Below are 9,851 nucleotides of genomic sequence, written 5' to 3' on the forward strand. Positions count from 1 at the left end.
GAGATTGTATTCGAAGTTATAGTTATCATACTAGCTAATATCAAAGAAGACTAGATAAGAAAAAAATGTAATCCTTAACACAGACATAGTTACTTTGATGTGTCTGTATGCTTAAATGGTCTTATTCATTAATTAGGAATTATATCTAATAGCAAACTACCATGAAGTTTCCAGCTAGAAATATATGATTTAACTACTAGCAAAATTACATGTACTATATGTATCAGATGGCCGTGGTATACTTACATACATCTCGAACCAAATCTTTTTGAATCGGATTCTACCCATTTCGGCGACCTTTGCCCCAAAGAGCGGATGGAGCGAGCTTCTCTTGGAAATTAAAGTCCCTACCCATTCGGCTACCTTCCACCAACCTTCTCAAAGCGCGGTCATCCCACATGGAAACGCTAACGCAGGAGATTGCAATTCTTGATGCATAAAAAAGTAACAAAGCTTCTGATTTTCTTAAACACTGTCACCGCACCAAGAAATGTCAGCTATCAACGCCAAATACAATCCATTATGTATTTCATATAAGAAATTATTTAAATGTATTCAGTTGTAGTAGATTTAAAATCAGCAGTTAAACAATCGAAAATTATATTTCTAATATTTAATATGTTTATACTTGAAGACATAGTACCTGATCCCGATCTAGACGTTTCACGAAGACTGGAGCAGTAATGGATTCGACGGAAGGATTCAATCATATTCCAACAGCCATAGAAATCGTCATCTATAGATTAACTAGATCCTAAAAAATTTGTGCCCCCAATATTAACTGTGTGAAGCAACAGTGAGTTAAGCTACAACACCAGACAAATTGAACCTGGCAGCCAGAAGCAAGTGGTGCCAGTACCATTTTTCCCTTGCTTTTGGTTTTCTGATGCCCATGGTTTTTTTTTTTTTTAAGATTATTAGATTGATATGTTTGTGAATATTTGGAGAAGAAGACTGTTGTAGTTGGTGGGGGCGGGCGGGTTGCAATAAATTCAAATTTAATGAATAGATAAGAATTCAAATGTCTCACTCTATGTGAAGTGGGCAACTATTTAATGAGATCACATAATTATAATTATAGGATAGATAACGGGTATATTATTTTTAATATAAATCATCTTTAACGCCTTTCCATTTCTTTCTAAATGGTAATGTAATATATAATACTTATATTATATAAATCCACCGAGCATAATCAAGTTTAAAAAATTTTTACATTTTAGTCATACAGATCAAATTAATGTAGTGGAACTTTTTTATATAAATAGACACTATTGTATATATACTTTTTTATGTAGACATTTGTTTTAACAAGGTACAAATTGTAAAAGTATTTCTAATGCGCTTATTAAATAGTACAAATTTAACCTGTTTTAAAATAAAACACAATCTGTTAAAGTACATGATAGTATCAATTTTTTGAAAAATAAATATATGCTTAAAATATTTATTTATGACTCAAAATGATAACATCTGTTATTCAAATTATACTTAAAAATTATAAAACATTATTCGTATACGCGTTTAGTTAATTATTAATTTAATTTGTTAAAGTATACTCTAAAAATTACCATTTAAGAAAATTTATCATTCAAACATATAAGTTGCATTTTTTATTTTTTCTATTGTTTATTTATCCATAACTATTTGTAATTGAACCTAATATATTTTTTAAGATTAATATAACATATTCATGTTTACACAATGAAAAAACCCTATATATCTAACAATAATTTTATTTATAAAACATAAATTTATATTCTATAAATGAGATGCGACATAGAGAATTATAAATAATTATTTCACGTTATAATTACAATTGTTTAATTGAATATTGCTAAATATTTGATAAGTATTTAGATAACTACGTTTCATAAAAATCTGTCTCACAATTTAATTTAACATAAAAAATATATATAATTTTGGGAATATATTTTACTCATGTACGATTATACTTTATTTATTTTACATATTTAACTAGACATGATAACCTTTATTCTTTTATATATATCTCATTAAAATTATTATGGTGTCTAATTCTCTTCAAAAATTAAAAAAACGTTAATGAAACATTAGACAGCAGGAACATATTATTGTGAATGGTTTTTTAATCTAAGCAATTTTTAATAAATGCCTTTTATGTATATATTTTTTTTTAAACAAGGCACGAATCGTAAAAGTGATTCTAACGTCGTATTAAAGAATGCTAATAAAAATTGTTTTAAAGGTTACCTTTTAAATATTTTTATTAACCGAATTATATATCAATATATCAAAAAAGTTTAATCACTTAATTTTTTTTTGATATTATGATCGTGCAATTTGTTTCCATTAAAATATATGAATCTCTTTTTTAGATAAACTTTAGATAAATACCATTAAAAGTATTAAACACACCAACCGCGAGTAATTTAGACTATACAATAGGATCTATTAATATAAAAAAAAGTTTCACTACATTAATTTTGTCTGTTTGACTAAAATGTAAAAAAAAAATTCAGTTTTTAATTATTTACTCTGTACAAACAAAAATAAAACAATCTTATATATTGTATAAATAATTCTGATATACTATAAATAAATACCTTTTAATTTCAGTTTTTACATAAACTTTAGATAAATACCTATAAAGCTATTTATTATAGTCTATATAAGCGATAATAAAACAGTCTTATAAATTGTACAAATAATTATTATATTAAAAACTTTAAATCTTACGAAAGTATAATTCTTAGTATCAACATATAAGTAAAACTAAATTTTTGTAATAGATTAATATTTAGTCCGGGCGTAGCCCGGGTATTCCACTAGTTGATTGGTATAGGTAGGTAGGTAGCTGATGAAGGTGCAATGTTGTAACTCTTAGAAGATTCCAACTCTTACACAAGTTTGTTTTTATCTTCTTGTAATCATCTGAAGAACATGGCTTTCATAGATCCACCAGCAGTAGCATACCACCCTTAATAATCTCTCTCTCTCTCTTCTTATTATTTGAAGTTGGATTTGCGAGAAATAAGGAGAATGCAGCATAAATGTCGTCAAATGTTGTTTTTCAATAACATTTGCGTGGTAACTAAAATAATAGAGAGTTCACGCATCAATAATTTAATTTATACTGATGAATATTTTTAGTCAATATTGTATGTATATTAGCATTTTTTTAGTACTTTTGGACTTTCTTTTGACATTAATTATTGATTAAAAATAATAATTATAAAGATACAATAGCAGTGTTGTTAAAATGAAATGAGATGGGTGAGACTGTTCAAACTTAAATTATAAAAAATTAAAATTTATTTCAAACGTCAAAGGAATAAATTAAAATTGATACAAATTGAATATTAAAGATATTTAAAAATATTTTAAAAAAATAAAAGATATAAGGAGTATTTAATTATTCTAAAATATAAGAATGAATATTATTAATACATAATTTATACTAGCTTTCTAAAATTTAAAATCAAATGAAATAATTAAAGTTGAACAAGTTGAAGACTATGTATGGCAAGACAGAGATATAAAGATATGGGTTGGATTGGAGTTGTTATAAAGATAGATTGATTAGAAAGCATACAAAAAGAGGAGCTACAAATCTAAAACAAGAGTCACTCGAATCACACACAATTTATAGTTGAAAGGCAAAAAAAGTGATAAAGAAGATAGAAGTATATGATGCATGGAGACTGGAGAGGTTGATCAAATAGAATAAAAGCAGAAAGATAAAGTGGGTTTATAAAATCAATGGAAATCAGACCAAAAGAGGAAAATGATATGCAAAAGCATTAAAAGGGACACTAATAATTGAAGAAACAAAGTGAATGTGAATATACTCTATGTTGGTCCACATGAGACACTGTCCACTAGCTTTTTCATATTCATATTAATGTCCTTCAATTCAATTCATCATGCTCTATATTGAATAATAATCATGATATACTTGTTTCTTCAATAAAAAGACACGTCCTTCTCTTAATATTTGATATCGGTATATACAACGGAAATAGTGTACATCATAGTTGTCAAAAATCGAATTGGTGATCGATTCGGTCAAGTTACTGATTCATTGGTTTAATTAATTTAATCGATAAATTATTAGTTAAACCGGATAAAACTGGTCTTATGTAAATATAAAATATAAAATAATTAAAATTTAAAATTAAAATTTAAAATACATATCTTCACTAAAATTTTATGAAGAATCAAGTCTCAAACTTCTAAAAATAACTAATATAAAAAATTATAAAATTTTAATACTAGTATACTACAATAGTATTTGAATTTGACACAACAAAAAGATAATTAATTCACAAAGTCTACCATGTAACTATAATATCAGTAGATTTTAATACTAATATCAAAACAAATAACCTTAATCACAATACTAGCAATAAAATAGATCAAGTAAATTAATAAATTTTAGTAAAATTTATATTTATATTAATAATGGTATATAATTAAATATAATTATTTTAAAAATAGAAAAAAATTAAATTAAATTAAGATATTTATGTATACTATATAATTAGTATTTGTCAAATAAAATAATTAGAAGTACAATGATTGAGTGTCCAAAAAATAAACCGAATCAAACTAAGTTTCGATTCATTAATTTTTCGGTCAAACTGATCGGTCTAATTTGATTTTTATAACTATGGTATACATTTATTATTTCCAAGTTTTTTCTTATTGATGTAGACGGAATTTATATATAAATTTTTTATGCACTTTCAATATAACAAATTTTATACATACAATTAATTTGGGTATTGTTATGTCAATAAAATTAATTAATTTTTGAATTTATTATTATTTAAAAATTATCTAAATATATGACCGTATAAAATATTTACATGTTAATACATTAAAATTATATTTTTTATATATATATTTGTATTTGTCAGGACAATGGATTTATTTTCTTATATTTTTTATTTCTAACAGTATTATTATGAATTTAAGTTCTATTTAAGTATTTATTATTAGTTAATAAATTATTGTAGATATAAGACGAGATTCAAATTTTCATACTTATTTAAACAGACTATTAATTATTTCAAATTGATTATAATAAATTTATTTTAGAGTATATACCCATTTTGTTTCTCAAAGAATTTTAGACTGGACACTTTAGTCCCCAACTAAAATTAATTACTCGATTGGTCCCTAACAATTAATTCCGTCAGTCACTTAAGTCCTTTACTCCGTTAACTCTAACGGAGGACAAAATAGTCCCTGACAACTCTAACAGTAGACAAAATGGTCCTGATCTCCTTTGTTCACAAACGACACTGTTCTCTCCCAATTTCCATTATATCTCGCATACACTAGCAGTTTAACACTATAACTTCAAACTAACACAATGCACACTCTATAAATTAATGTTCACAAGAAAAAAAATCCTCAGCTTGTTCTAAAAAAATTCATACTCAGAAACTAATGCCTATATCTCTCAACTAGTTATCGTTTTTCGATGGATCCTCTGAATCTAGACAGCAAGTCTGGTTTGTTAAGACCCGTCATCGTCATTGCCATCTCCCTTCTCCTCTATCCTATCATCTCCATTACCACATTGTCCACCACTACGATCGCTTCCTTCAACTTCTTCTCCGAACCAATGTTTAGGAATCACTTCAGGTTTTCATATGAGTGGCACGGTGACATTGCTCATTGTACTGATAGCTTGGATGTGAGGTCAAAACTATCTGCCAACTTGGACTCTGGAAAAGAAGGAATGAAGCACTCAATGTCTATTTCAAATGAGAATTTGCATATGATGCGAAGGAGAATCTTCTCATGATGTTCTAATGCCCAACATCTATATTGGCTTGTCAGAGAGCGGAGAAGGCGTACCCTTGGAGTAGTTGTGGAAGTTGGTCTTGAAGATGTCGTGGACGTGTTGGGGTTGGAGGTGATGTTATCAAGACGTAGAAGTGGATGCTTTTGGTGGGTGAAGTGCAGAGGAGGTGGATGTACCAGTTACAAAGATTTAGGAAGTGTGTGGTCCATGACATGTTGAGGTAGGTGCGACACGTGTGACAATTACACCATGACTTAATCTTGGAGTTAAAGAGGAGGAAGAAAGATGGAAAAGAAAATGTGAAGGTGAAGAAGGAGAGTATGAATGTTAGGGTTATGCAAGATATGATAAAAACTGGGGAAGAACAGTGTCGTTTTCGAATAAAGGGTAAGAGATCATTTTGTCCCTGTTAGAGTTGTCAGGGACTATTTTGTCCCCTGTTAGAGTTGTCAGGGACTATTTTGTCTTCGTTAGAGTTAACGGAATAAAAGACCTAATGACTGATGGAATAAATTGTTAGAGACCAATCGAATATTAATTTTTTGGAACTAAGTGTCCGTATGAAATTCTTTGAGGACCAAATTGGTATATACTCTTTATTTTAATGCTAAACGAATGAGAAGCTCATCTTATGTTTTTGGCTTGGAAGTTCATTTAAAGTTTAAACTGACGCTTAATTTTTGCATGGTAATTGTTAAGACAACCCATTTAAATAAAAACAGAAGCCCATGAAAAACAAATTTTGAGACCCATTATTGGGCCACGGATTGGTATTTAAAGGAGGAAAACACCTTTACAGAGCAAAGAAGAAATACGCAAATGATATTATTTATGAATTATGAGTGGTTCAAATGAGGCATTTTTTGTTTTGTATGTTGAATTGATAATAATTTTTTTGAATTATGAAATTGCTAATCTCAAATGTGGTACTATTTTTTTTGGATACAAAAATTGAATCTCCAATTTTTGAGAGTTCTAGAATACAAAAATCAGATCTTCCGATTTTTGAATTAGACTTTTTGATTTCTACTTAAAAAGAATTAAAAATTTTGAGGTATAAAAATCAGATCCAATTAATTTCTGTATCTTCCACAGTTTAAAAAATATTCAAAATCACCAATGTTAAAATATTCATCTAATTTCACATAAAAAAAAAAAACAAAACAAACAAAAATGAGCCTTCCAAATGAAACTAACAAAAAACCGAACCTAAGTAGTAGAAGTTTGAATTCCCACCATTTTTTGCAGCTGCAATACACGGTGGAAATAATAAGGACTATGTTAACAAATCACAAATAAACAAGTTTACTATATAATTAATATTCATACCTTGGTTCCAATTTGCAAGGTAAGTTGGTATAGGAAACACCTGATTGTTGTGTCAAATTTTTATAAGCATCTTGAATCTTTATGACAGCCCTATTTCTCCCATCACCATTCTGGTCCATCCCTTTCACCACCTACTCATTTATTCAATATTATGCGCACTAGATATCAAACCAACTTGTTAGTAAATTTTGAATGAATATCACATTCATAATAAACACTTACTGGGCTTAGTTCTCCATGGTTCCTGATGTCCACTCTCGGTTATTTGAACTCAATATTTGTTAGTAACGTTCATATTAATTAGAGAAAAAGTACTAACTGACGAATCGAATGTGAATCGAGTCAATCAAACGAACCTCGTCTCAGTGACTTCTGATAAGCTAATCTTCGCTCCTCTAAGATAAGTCCTCCTTCACCACCAGACATTATTACATATATAACCAAATAGTAACTAACTATTAAGACGAAGATATATTTGACTAAACTGTTTAATATTTTTCATGGTGAAGACTCGCATACATGACCGTTAGATATTTTGACAGGTTTGATTAGACTATAATTTAACAGTTTTTAATTATTAACTTTATACGAAGACAATAGAAAGATATTATGTTATGGTAAAAACTCCTGTACAGTTTAGGTGAAGTTGATAATTAAGAGTCATTAGATGACAATTTAGTCAAACATGTCAAATCATCTAAGGACACTTAGTTACCAACTTCACGTGAAGACAACTACACGTAAGTTTTCACCTTATGTTATACTATACCGTAGCGCGAGTAATCCCAGGAAGACAATAATCGGCATGAGGAGTGCTAACGCGTCCTTCTTACTATGAACTGCACCATAGAAAAAAAAAAAAAAGAAAAAACACAAATGAGTTCAAGTGTTCCAAATAATTGAAAAGGTGCACATAGGATATAGGAGGATGATGACATACAATGTTAGTTGCATTGGTTTCAGATACATAACCATCTTTGTCTAGCATAATTGCATCATCTACTTTTGCGTTATTGCCTTCAATCTGCGCCAATATATCATCATAATAATAATTTGAATCCACCAGAAAAACAGAAATTAAAATACAATACAATATAATACATTACCTTTGCAAGTATATTATTGAGGAGGTTATTGTGATGAATCTTTGAATCCAAACTCTGGTGGTTAGGAAAACAGAGAAAAGAATAATGATTTAGAGAACAGAGTCTGTTATATAATAAAGGAGCATGCAAATCAAGGAACATACATTAGGTGAATTACGGCGGGTTGAAGCAGTTACAAGAACGATACCACGTGTATTATCATATACTGGGGGCTTCCATTCAGCAGCACTGCATATTCTCCCATAATAAATCTAATTATACACGTATTTAACACATGAAATAACTCCTCTAACATCTTATTTGAATATAAAGTATCATGTTTGAATTAAACTTTAGATAACTTATGGTAAAAACTCAAGTACAGTTGTCTTCATGTGAAGTTGATAGTTGAGAGCCGTAAATGACAATTTAGTTAAATCTGTTAAATCATCTAACAACACTCAATTATTAACTTCACATGAAGTTATATACACACGTGAGTTTCTACCTTAACCCTTAACTTAGGTGAAAACTCACGTACATTTGTCTTCATGTGAAATTAATAGTTGAGAGTCGTAAATGACAATTTAGTCATATCTGTCAAATCATCTAACGACTCTCAACTATCAAATTCACATGAAGTTAACTGCACGTGACGACTCTCATCCGACTATAAAGTTTGTAAAAAAATTATGTAATCCTATAATATATTTAATGCATGTTTCAAAAGCTTATTTCAACGGAAGCTTCAACTATGTTTTGGATTGGTTAACTGTATGATTATTTAATACATCAACAGTGTGCGAAATTCCCTAATCATTTTAGTTATAGGATGAAATTACCAATTAATGTGCATCCATATAGATTGAATGCTGGACTCATCCCTGAAGTGACCTACACAGAAAAGCAAATCAATATTCTTTCACTGTCATGTCACTTTAAATAGAGATTAGAGAGTAAAACAAACCTTCTTCCCTCTTGTTAGAGATAGTCTAATGTGTGAATTGTCAAACATGCCATTCCTAATCAAGGTTTTGAAATTGCATCTTAATCTGTAAATTTGAACCATGCTCATTAGTCGCCATGTATTTCCAGTTATGTATGCTAGTCAGGGGTGCTAAATTGAAATCAAAACACACCTCATCTCTAGTTGGAACATTTTCAAAAGCCAAAGCTTTTGCTGAATCAAACATCCTAATTTAAAGCAACAAATATCAACATTAACTCTAAGTGTTTTATATAAGATAAACAGTAAATTGAAAGTATAGAATACATGATTTAAAAATTTTGTTACATTAATACCTGTCTAGATGTTCTTCAAGCTTGAATATTTTGCCATTATACACTCTAAGACCCCCCAAACCGAGTCGCCACCTTGGACAACCGAATCAAAAACAGATACCTGATAGATCATAAGGTAAAAATTTCTATCACCCTGCCAATGTGTGAATCAACCACATGAATACAAATGTTAATTCCATTCAAAAAGTTATTAAGTACCTTTGCGCTATCACGCGGCACAATCTCATCACCAACCCAAACAAGAATTTTCTCATTTGTAGGAACAGGAAGGTCAGGAAGTGGTAAAGGAGGGCTTAGAAGTGATGATTGCTTCTTCTTCACATGGCGTCGAAGCATAT

At 29.2% G+C, this 9,851-nt stretch overlaps 1 pseudogene; it reads right to left on the reverse strand.

The window, feature by feature from the left end:
• Positions 1 to 7,636: 7,636 nt before the first annotated feature.
• Positions 7,637 to 9,849, reverse strand: LOC112802480 (branched-chain-amino-acid aminotransferase-like protein 2; annotated as a pseudogene).
• Positions 9,850 to 9,851: the final 2 nt, after the last annotated feature.

Source organism: Arachis hypogaea, chromosome 5, assembly GCF_003086295.3.
Source record: "Arachis hypogaea cultivar Tifrunner chromosome 5, arahy.Tifrunner.gnm2.J5K5, whole genome shotgun sequence".
NCBI classification, from domain to species: domain Eukaryota; kingdom Viridiplantae; phylum Streptophyta; class Magnoliopsida; order Fabales; family Fabaceae; genus Arachis; species Arachis hypogaea.